Source organism: Solanum lycopersicum, chromosome 8, assembly GCF_036512215.1.
Source record: "Solanum lycopersicum chromosome 8, SLM_r2.1".
Lineage (NCBI taxonomy): Eukaryota > Viridiplantae > Streptophyta > Magnoliopsida > Solanales > Solanaceae > Solanum > Solanum lycopersicum.
In genome coordinates, this window is record NC_090807.1 from 54,268,012 (window position 1) to 54,277,143 (window position 9,132).

The 9,132-nt window shown below is 27.9% G+C and overlaps 1 pseudogene; it reads right to left on the bottom strand.

Moving 5' to 3' along the window:
- Positions 1-7,501: 7,501 nt before the first annotated feature.
- LOC109120903 (putative disease resistance protein RGA3) lies at positions 7,502-8,792 on the bottom strand (annotated as a pseudogene).
- Between the last annotated feature and the right edge of the window lie 340 nt (positions 8,793-9,132).

The window sequence follows — 9,132 nt, forward strand, 5'->3', positions numbered from 1 at the left end:
ATTTTTTTTTTTACAAAAAATTACAAATTTAATAAATATGGCAGCGATTTTGCTTTTTCCGCGGACAAAATCGCTACTTCATGAGCGATTTTACCGTTTTGGCTAAAAAGAAATTTTCTATACCGTTTTTAGAATTTTTGTTAACATTTTTCACCATTTAAGCTCGGAACGCGAATGATAAGTGATGTCACATTCTGCACATCCCTCTTCAACCATTTTACTTTGATACCTTGTGAATTTGAATTAGCTCAATCCATAAATTTTGAAACATTGATGATTTATTGGGAAAAAATGCATTTGACTATCAATATGGACCTTCATTAACTACTTGCAAAGACAAATAAATATACGAAAAATTGTGTGAAATACTCTCTCCATTCTAAAAAGAATGTCTCTATATTTTTTTTTAGTTTGTCCTAAAATGAATGATCTCTTTCATTTTTTGACAACACTTAACTTTAACTTTCCACGTGAAATGTTTAAAACCACAAGATTAAAATGCATTTTGATACATTTGACATAACTTTAATTTAGAACCACAAGATCAAAAAGTCTTCTTTCTTTTCTTAAACTCCGTTCCGGGTCAAACTAGACCATCTTTTTTTTAAACCGAGGGAGCAATAAATATATAGAGTTTATTATGTAATATAGCTTTAATTTTGAATATTTTTAATTTGTGGCTACAACTTTGCGAAATTTTGCTCTTTGATTTCCTATTTTGCTCTTTGATTTTCTAATTGTATTAATTCAAAATTCGTATGATTCAGTTTTTGATTATATTAATCTCGAATTTGTATATGCTTAACCTAGCTATTTGTATACATTTTGTGAAAAATTCACAATAAATTATCATATCTATATATTAGCAAGTGAAATATACGAACGGAGTTTAAAATATTTTATAAATACAAAATTTACTATATTTACAAGCGAAATATATAAATGGACAAGTAAAATATACAAATCAAAACTTCCATAGTAAAAAGAACTATAACTATGAAACACAATTACTAAAAGAATAACTATAAAGTCTTATTATATCAATTATCTTTAATATTTCTGAGTTTTTTCTCATAAATAAATACGGTATAACTAGCTAGCAAGCACATGTAGCCTCTCAACTTGTGGATTTGATTATATCTGCGGCATATCTTTTGACAGATTCATAAAGGCTAGTGTCTTCCTAGAATTTTACCAACAATAATTTCTAATATAGAAGACTAGAATCTAAAGACATATGGATATGTCCAACTAAATACACCCTCACATGCACACATGCATGTAGCATTGGCTCTCAATTTATTGAGTCGTAGAATCTAAGAAAACTCAAAAGATTCCACCATAAATAACCATGTTTAATCATTTGCTTTAGTGAACATGAAGGGTCAAATTTGAAATTTCCTTCATTCAAATAATACTTTTTACAACTTAATGTCCATAAATTAAAAAAAAAAGTTTTCCTTTTTCATTTGACGACAGGCGGCAGCAGCAATAACAACAACATACTAGTGATATTAATTTCCTAAGGAAGCATTCAAAAAGATAGCATGTATGTATGCTATGTCAGTTATCACTATATTATAGAGATAAAAATGTTTCTTTCGAAAGATTCTCGGCTTAATTATAGTAAATTTCGATATACAGAAAAAAAAGACAATAAAGAAAAGTAAAATTAATATCTCACACACATTTAAGAGGATAAATATTAACTTGTAATCATACTCTAAAAATAAACTACTTATAGCATATTATTATCATCTTATAGCACATCAATTAATAATATATTAATTAAGAAAAAATATTTAAAAATAAACTACTTATAACATATTATTATCAAGTTATAGCATATTAACTAATAATATATTAATAAAAAATTATTTTATTATTTAACTAATAATTATTATGTTTAAATAATTAGTTTCATTTATTCACTTACCTTTTATCAACAAAACCTTTTAAATTATTACTGATTAATCAATTACCTTTTAAAGTTTTTAATATAAATAATAAATTATTAAATATTAATCAAATTACCTTTTAATGTTTTTAATATAAATAATAAATTATTATCTAAATATTAATTAAACTTCATATTATAATTAGGAATTTTATTTTAATTAATTTCATATTATGGCTACCCAATAACTACCCACCCTCATATCAACAAATACTCTTTTATCTTCCCCCAATACACTCAATTTCTCCCCTATTTTACACTCTTCTCAATCTATCATATTAATTTTGCACGCCTTTTTCACGTTACTCTCTCTATTAATCAACTACAGGCAACACATGTTTCTCTCTCTATTAATTGATTAAAGACAACACGCCTAATTTCTCTGTCATATTAAATCTGAGCATACATATTCGCACGCTTAATGTCATCTTCAAGTACAAACTTTTTCAAGCTTTAAACTTATTTCCCAAAATCAGATTAAACATAAAATCTTTATTCAACTACATCTCTATCAATTTTCCACAAAATTAGGTTTTTAATTTTTTGACCGTCAAATTCGCAATATTGCATGATTTTCGGTAAAAATCGTGTTGTATAAATCACAAACAAGTTTATTTCTTAAAGTTTTTATCTTTCTCTGATTCTTTTGTCAGATTATTTATTTTTTATATGTTGTTGCTTGACTTTAGGAGAAATTTACGTTGTATAATAATGCAGGTTTCTTCAAGTTTTATATTTGTTTATGTCAAATTCTTATTTGTCTATAAATTTTTAGGATTTGGGTTGTTGAATACAATGTCTAAACCAAATACCCTAAGGAGATTTACAAGAGGTACAAACTATATCGGTAACTTCATGGTTAAAATACTATCTTTTGATCTATGTATAACTCAAATTCAGTAGCAAATCTCAGGCTATAAAGCTGCGATGGAATTAGAGAAGAAGTCGAATGATGAACTAGTAAGGTCTAGTCCTTTTAAAAGGAAAGTAGTGTCAACGGTGAAAGCAATCAGAAAAAAATGTTACAGGAGGAGAAAATTAAAATTTTTTGTCCCGGACATGATTAGAGAACCGGTTGTTAATGAAGAACAAAATGAAGTGAGTGAAGAATCACATAGTTCATCAATTTCTTCTTCTTCTTGGTGTGTGAAATCAAGGGGTATTTTGACTTGTCACAAAAATTCAACAATAGAGATATTGTAACACTCATGTTTGCATGTTGTATAAAATATATATAACTATATATGTCATAATATATTAATTATTGTACTTTATGGTAGTATGCTTAAATGAATATTTGCACTTTATTTAATGTGTATGATTTATTGATTTTTGTATAAATTTCGATTGCAATATGCAAAAATATATGAACATTGTATGAAAAATGTATAAATATTGTATAAATTATAAATGTCATATTGAACTTTGATATATGTAACAGAACAAATGATATATATATATATATATATATATATATATATATATATATACATTGTATGAATATTATATGAATATTTTATGAATGACAGTAAAGTTCAATGTATATATATAATGTATAAACATTGTATAAATTATGTATCCCATATTGAACTTGGATATATGTAACAGAAACAAATGGTACATATATGAACATTGTATGAATACTGTATGAACATTGTATAAATACTATATGAACATTTTATGAATGACAGTATAGTTCAATGTATACTTATAATGTATAAGCATTGTATGAATTATGAATGTCATATTGAACTTTGACATATGTAACAGAAACAAATGATATATATATGACAATTTTTTACAAAATCAAACTTTATAAATGTCAATGATAACAACTGCGCTCAATAAAACAAAACGTGTTTTAAACATTCAAAACAACACAATAACAAATATAAATTACGAAATCATTGTTTTTGCACAGGATAATTTGAACATCTCTTTTTATTGTGTCCAACTTGGCGAGATCTATTGCAAGTCATTTTTGTCCTTTTGAATTTCACGTCAGCAAATCCCTTCCATCTTTCACGTTTTGGTCTAACCGCTGTAATTTTGAAAAAAAATAAATGGACTTTCATACACAAATGATACACGTTTCGTATAATCTTTATACACTATTAAAAAATTAGACTTTAATGTTACACAAATTTATAATCAGTTCATATATATAATACACACTTCATACACATTAATATATTATTCAATGTCCTATACAATACTCCAATTAAACAAACACAATGCATTTTCAATACAAAATTAATATAAAAACATATATTATAATTTAAATGAAAACATATAATGTATGCCAAAATTTATCAAGTTACTAAAAAAAAGAGAAGTGAAATATGCAGCTATGAAAATATTCTTAAATTTTTAGAAAAAATGACCTATACGTTGAAAGCAATCTGAAAATAATCGTGAAATTTTGAAAAGAAGACTACTTGTAACGTTGATCCAAATATGTTTGAAAAAGACAATATGAAAGTATTATAGAAAAATATTTGTTATATCTGGTTGAGTTTTTTAAGGAATTAATTCAAAAAAATAATATTATTTTAACTAACTAGAGATATTTAAGGTGATGATAATTTGAAAATGTTTAATATCCCTAAAAACATACTAATCATATATTTAACTTTAATTAAACTCCCTAAAAAGTGCAACTATTCATATTTAAAAACGTGCTACTTGCAATAAATGTAGCAATTTGTGTTGTCAATGTGTTAATTATTACCATCAATTATCCATTATTATTTTTCCCCTTAATTTTTAATTAATTGTTAATAACACTTTTTTAATAAATTATAATTAATAATATAATTATTAATAAAATGATATAGAGTGAGAATTAAATACTACACAATGAAATTGAAATTCTAATGCCATAACTTGATGTTATTACTGTATAAAATGCTATATACAAAATTTACACTAAAGAAAATATAGCAAACAACAAGATATAAAGTTGTGTCTAGGCATGTAATGAAGTTGCAGCCAGTGACAAATCTAGGATTTTAAGGTTATGAGTGCTCTCATAGCTACATTGACGACGACAAAATTTTCATTATGGAACTTCAAAATATAAAATTTAAATGAATGAAGAAATCAAATGGGTGTTCAACAAATATATATATATATATATATATATATAGGCTTAAGTCATCTACAGCCACTTAAAGTTGTCCACATATTTCATTTAGGCACCTTATCTTAGACTTGTTTCAATTGAACACCTTTTTTAGTTAAAAAAAAATACCTATCGAACATATTTTGACAATCAACTAAAAATAAAGATGGTGTGTCATACACTCGCGGCTGACATGGCATGATAGCTAATAAAAAAGAGACGTCTGACATTGGGCCCGGAAAAACACAATTAAATAAATAAAAACTATTTTTTGAGAATTTTTTTTTTAAAAAAGAGCAACCTTCCCGTTTCTTCTTCTTCTTCTTCCCAGAACCACTCCCACCCAACCCCAACTTTAAATTCCACATCTTTTTACCAAAAGACACAAAATCGAATCACGTTTCGAAGAACCATTTTCACTTTGACGTTTTTCCTTTTAATTTGAAATTATATGTTTTTTTTTTCGATCAACCCACCTATCCCTCTCCTTGAATCTAATTCAATATTGAAAATGATATTTCTTCCAATCACACTTTTTCTTAATCATTAATTAAGATTTGTTAAAATTGAAAAATAATAATAACAAGTTTCTGTCCAAAAAAAATCTATTCATATATTTTTTCATCATAATTAATAGGACTTCGTCAAGATATTTGAAACTTAAATCAACATAAGAAAGAAAAAGGAAAAGCAGAAGAAGAACGATAGAGGGTGAGAGAAAGAGAGAGGTGGAGGTGGTGGTGTGTAGTGTAGTGTGCGTATGTAAAAAGATTATTAAAAATGGTGGAAGAATAGTTGCAGCAATATTGGGGAAGAAGATGTATGTTTCTTCTTTTTTTTGTTAATTTTTTTAAAAAAATTAAGTTAGGTGTAAAAGTTAATGAAAAAAAAAGAAAATATATTATTTTTCATAACTTAACGCGCTCAAAGAAAGTGAACTACACATTTTTTGCTATCAGCATTTTGTGTTTAATGGAAATGATTTTTGAACAAATAAGGTGTTCAATCGGCATATGGATGAGTTAAGGTGTCTAAGTGAATTTTGTGGACAACTTGAAGTGGCTGCACATGACTTAAGCTATATATATATATATATATATATATATATATATATATATATATATATATATATATATATATGGAGATTGTGCGAGTGCACAAGACGGAGATCTAACTTGAAGATGATCCAAAGGAGGAGTCAAGTGTCATTCGATCAGTGAGCTATTACGCACTCTTTCAAGGGTGGCTGCTTCTAGTCAAACCCCCTGGCTGTCTGTAGGTTTGGTTTCATATATTTATTCAATAATAAGCCTCTGGCCAAATATTTTAGATAAAAAAAAATATATCTATTATTTTTCATAAAGAAAAAAGGAAAAGTTTATTTTGTTTACACCCTCAAACAACCACTACACCACTGAGACTATTAATACTATGGATGCTCTTTATTTATATACGATTTTACTTAATTTCTAGGGAAAATACCCAAGTACACCCTCAACCTATGCCCGAAATCCCAGAGACACATTTATACTATACTAAGGTCCTATTACTCCCCTGAACTTATTTTATATGTAATTTTCTGCCCCTTTTTAGCCTACGTGGCACTAATTCGAAAAGAAAAAGTCAACCATCGTTGGGCCCACAAGATAGTGCCACGTAAGCTAAAAAGGGGTAAAAAATTATTAATAAAATAAGTTAAGGGGGGTAATAGGACCTTAGTATAGTATAAGTGTGTCTCTGAGATTTCGGGCATAGGTTGAGGGGGTACTTGGGCATTATCCCTAATTTCTATATAAATATAAATAATTCGACACAAGGTTAATGGGTGCTCAAGTATCCATAAATGCCTACGTGGATTCGCTCCTGGTTGCTTCATAACATGAGAATAAGTCTAAGTCACATAATTAATTCTTGGCCAACTTTGATTCTCATTATTGTATTTAATTTAACCACGAATATTTCATAACTTCATAAATAAGGGTGTGCATTCGGTTTTTTGGTTTAGTTTTATACTACTGTTTTTGGATTTTTGGTTTTTGGTTTTGAAGAAGTATAACCCAATTCAAATCAAAATAAATTTGGTTTGGTTTGGGTTTTCCCTTTTTGGTTTGGGTTTTTTCGGTTTCGCTAATCGGTTATGTCAATAATTAAATACATAACAAAATTATTTGCAATTTGAAATTTTATATGTATATATATATATATATATATATATATATATATATATATATATATATATATATATATATAATTGAATTTCTTAAATGTACTTTTAAATATAATTCACAAGTGAAACGTAAAACATAATATTTAAAAGTATATCAATTATAGATATTCAAACATAAGAATATAAACTAAATCATAATGAAAATAACTAAAAAGGACAAAAGTGGTTAACTCTAACTCCTAAGGATAAGTACCCCTCAACCTATGCCCGAAATCTCAGAGACACACTTCTACTATACTAAGGTCCTATTACCCCTGAACTTATTTTATTAATAATTTTTTACCCTTTTTAGCTTACGTGGCACTATCTTGTGGGCCCAACGATGGTTGACTTTTTTTTAAACTAGTGCCACGTAGGCTAAAAAGGGGTAGAAAATTACATATAAAATAAGTTCAGGGGGTAATAGGACCTTAGTATAGTATAAGTGTGTCTCTGGGATTTCGGGCATAGGTTGAGGGGTACTTGGATATTTTCCCAAAAACTAACGATAAGGATAAAATAGAAACTAATTAACTGTTAAAAAGTAAACAACTACACTAACTACCCTATAATAAAGAAAACTCGGACTAATGCAGTTCTTATGCATATTTTTAACAATTTGTTTTACAATCTCTTCAAGTTCCGGATGTTTCATAGGGTCCATGTATTCAAATGCATGTCTTTTAAATAAATATCAAGAGACTTCAATAGATAAATTATCCATGCTAATTTACTCATTTCCCATCATCATGAGAACACCCTCTTTACGTGTCCTCACAATGATCTTACTTCCTATATCCTTGTACAAATATATTTTTCAATTCATCCCACTCGTTATAGTTGTGATTTCACACATCATCCAAAACAATAAGAAAATTCTTTCCTTTTAAGCCTTCTTTCAATTTGACTTGTAGTTGATTAAGATTGTCATCAAACTTTTTAAGTCAAATGAGCCAATTTTTTTTGAAGTAAACCTTTTATTATTTTGAAAACATCATATGCCTAAGAAACACAAAACCAAGCTTTCAAACTAAAATGGTTCTTCACCCTTTCATCGTTATAAATTGTTTTAGCAAGTGTTGTCTTACCCACGTGACTCATTCCAACAATATGAACTATAGATATCAACCAAAGAAGTTGAAGGTCTTCTAGTTCCTGTTTAGTCGAACCAAAATGATTTTTTAAGCCAAGGCGATTGATTTACTTTTTCAACACCTCCAACATTTCAATGGTCTCTTCCAACTTCTCCTTTATGTTAAGAAAGGAATCAATCCTTACGTTAAGAAAGGAATCATCACTCAAGCATATCACGGACTTAGAGTATTTGCTAAAGCTTTGTGTGGCTCTCGACGACTTACTCACTAATCTTTCAAGATCTTGTAAGTTCAAGAAAGCATTTAAGACTTACAAGATCTTGTAAGTTCAAGAAAACATTTAAGACTTAGATCGCTAAGAGAATGCTTGGAAAGGATATAGAAAGAACAAGATAGAGATTTGAAGAAGACTTGTATATTGCTTTGGAGAATGCTTTAAAAGTTGAGTGATGTCTTGCAAATGAATGACTCTATTTATACTACCACCTTAGAATTAAAGTGCAATTAATATTTACTTTGCAAGTTCTTAAGATATTTACACATTGGTTCCTTTTTTAGAGAATTCTACATATTCTAGGATATTCTAAGATATTCTTGAAATATCTAAGGTGTTCTAGAATTCTCCGCAAGCTTCCCCTTGATTGTGGAGTCTTCTACGCCTCTCCAGATGCAAAATTTGACTGGAATGGTGGCGGGACATGACATTGAGATCACTTACTTGTTGGTTACTTGTTTCTGCAAGATTTTGATG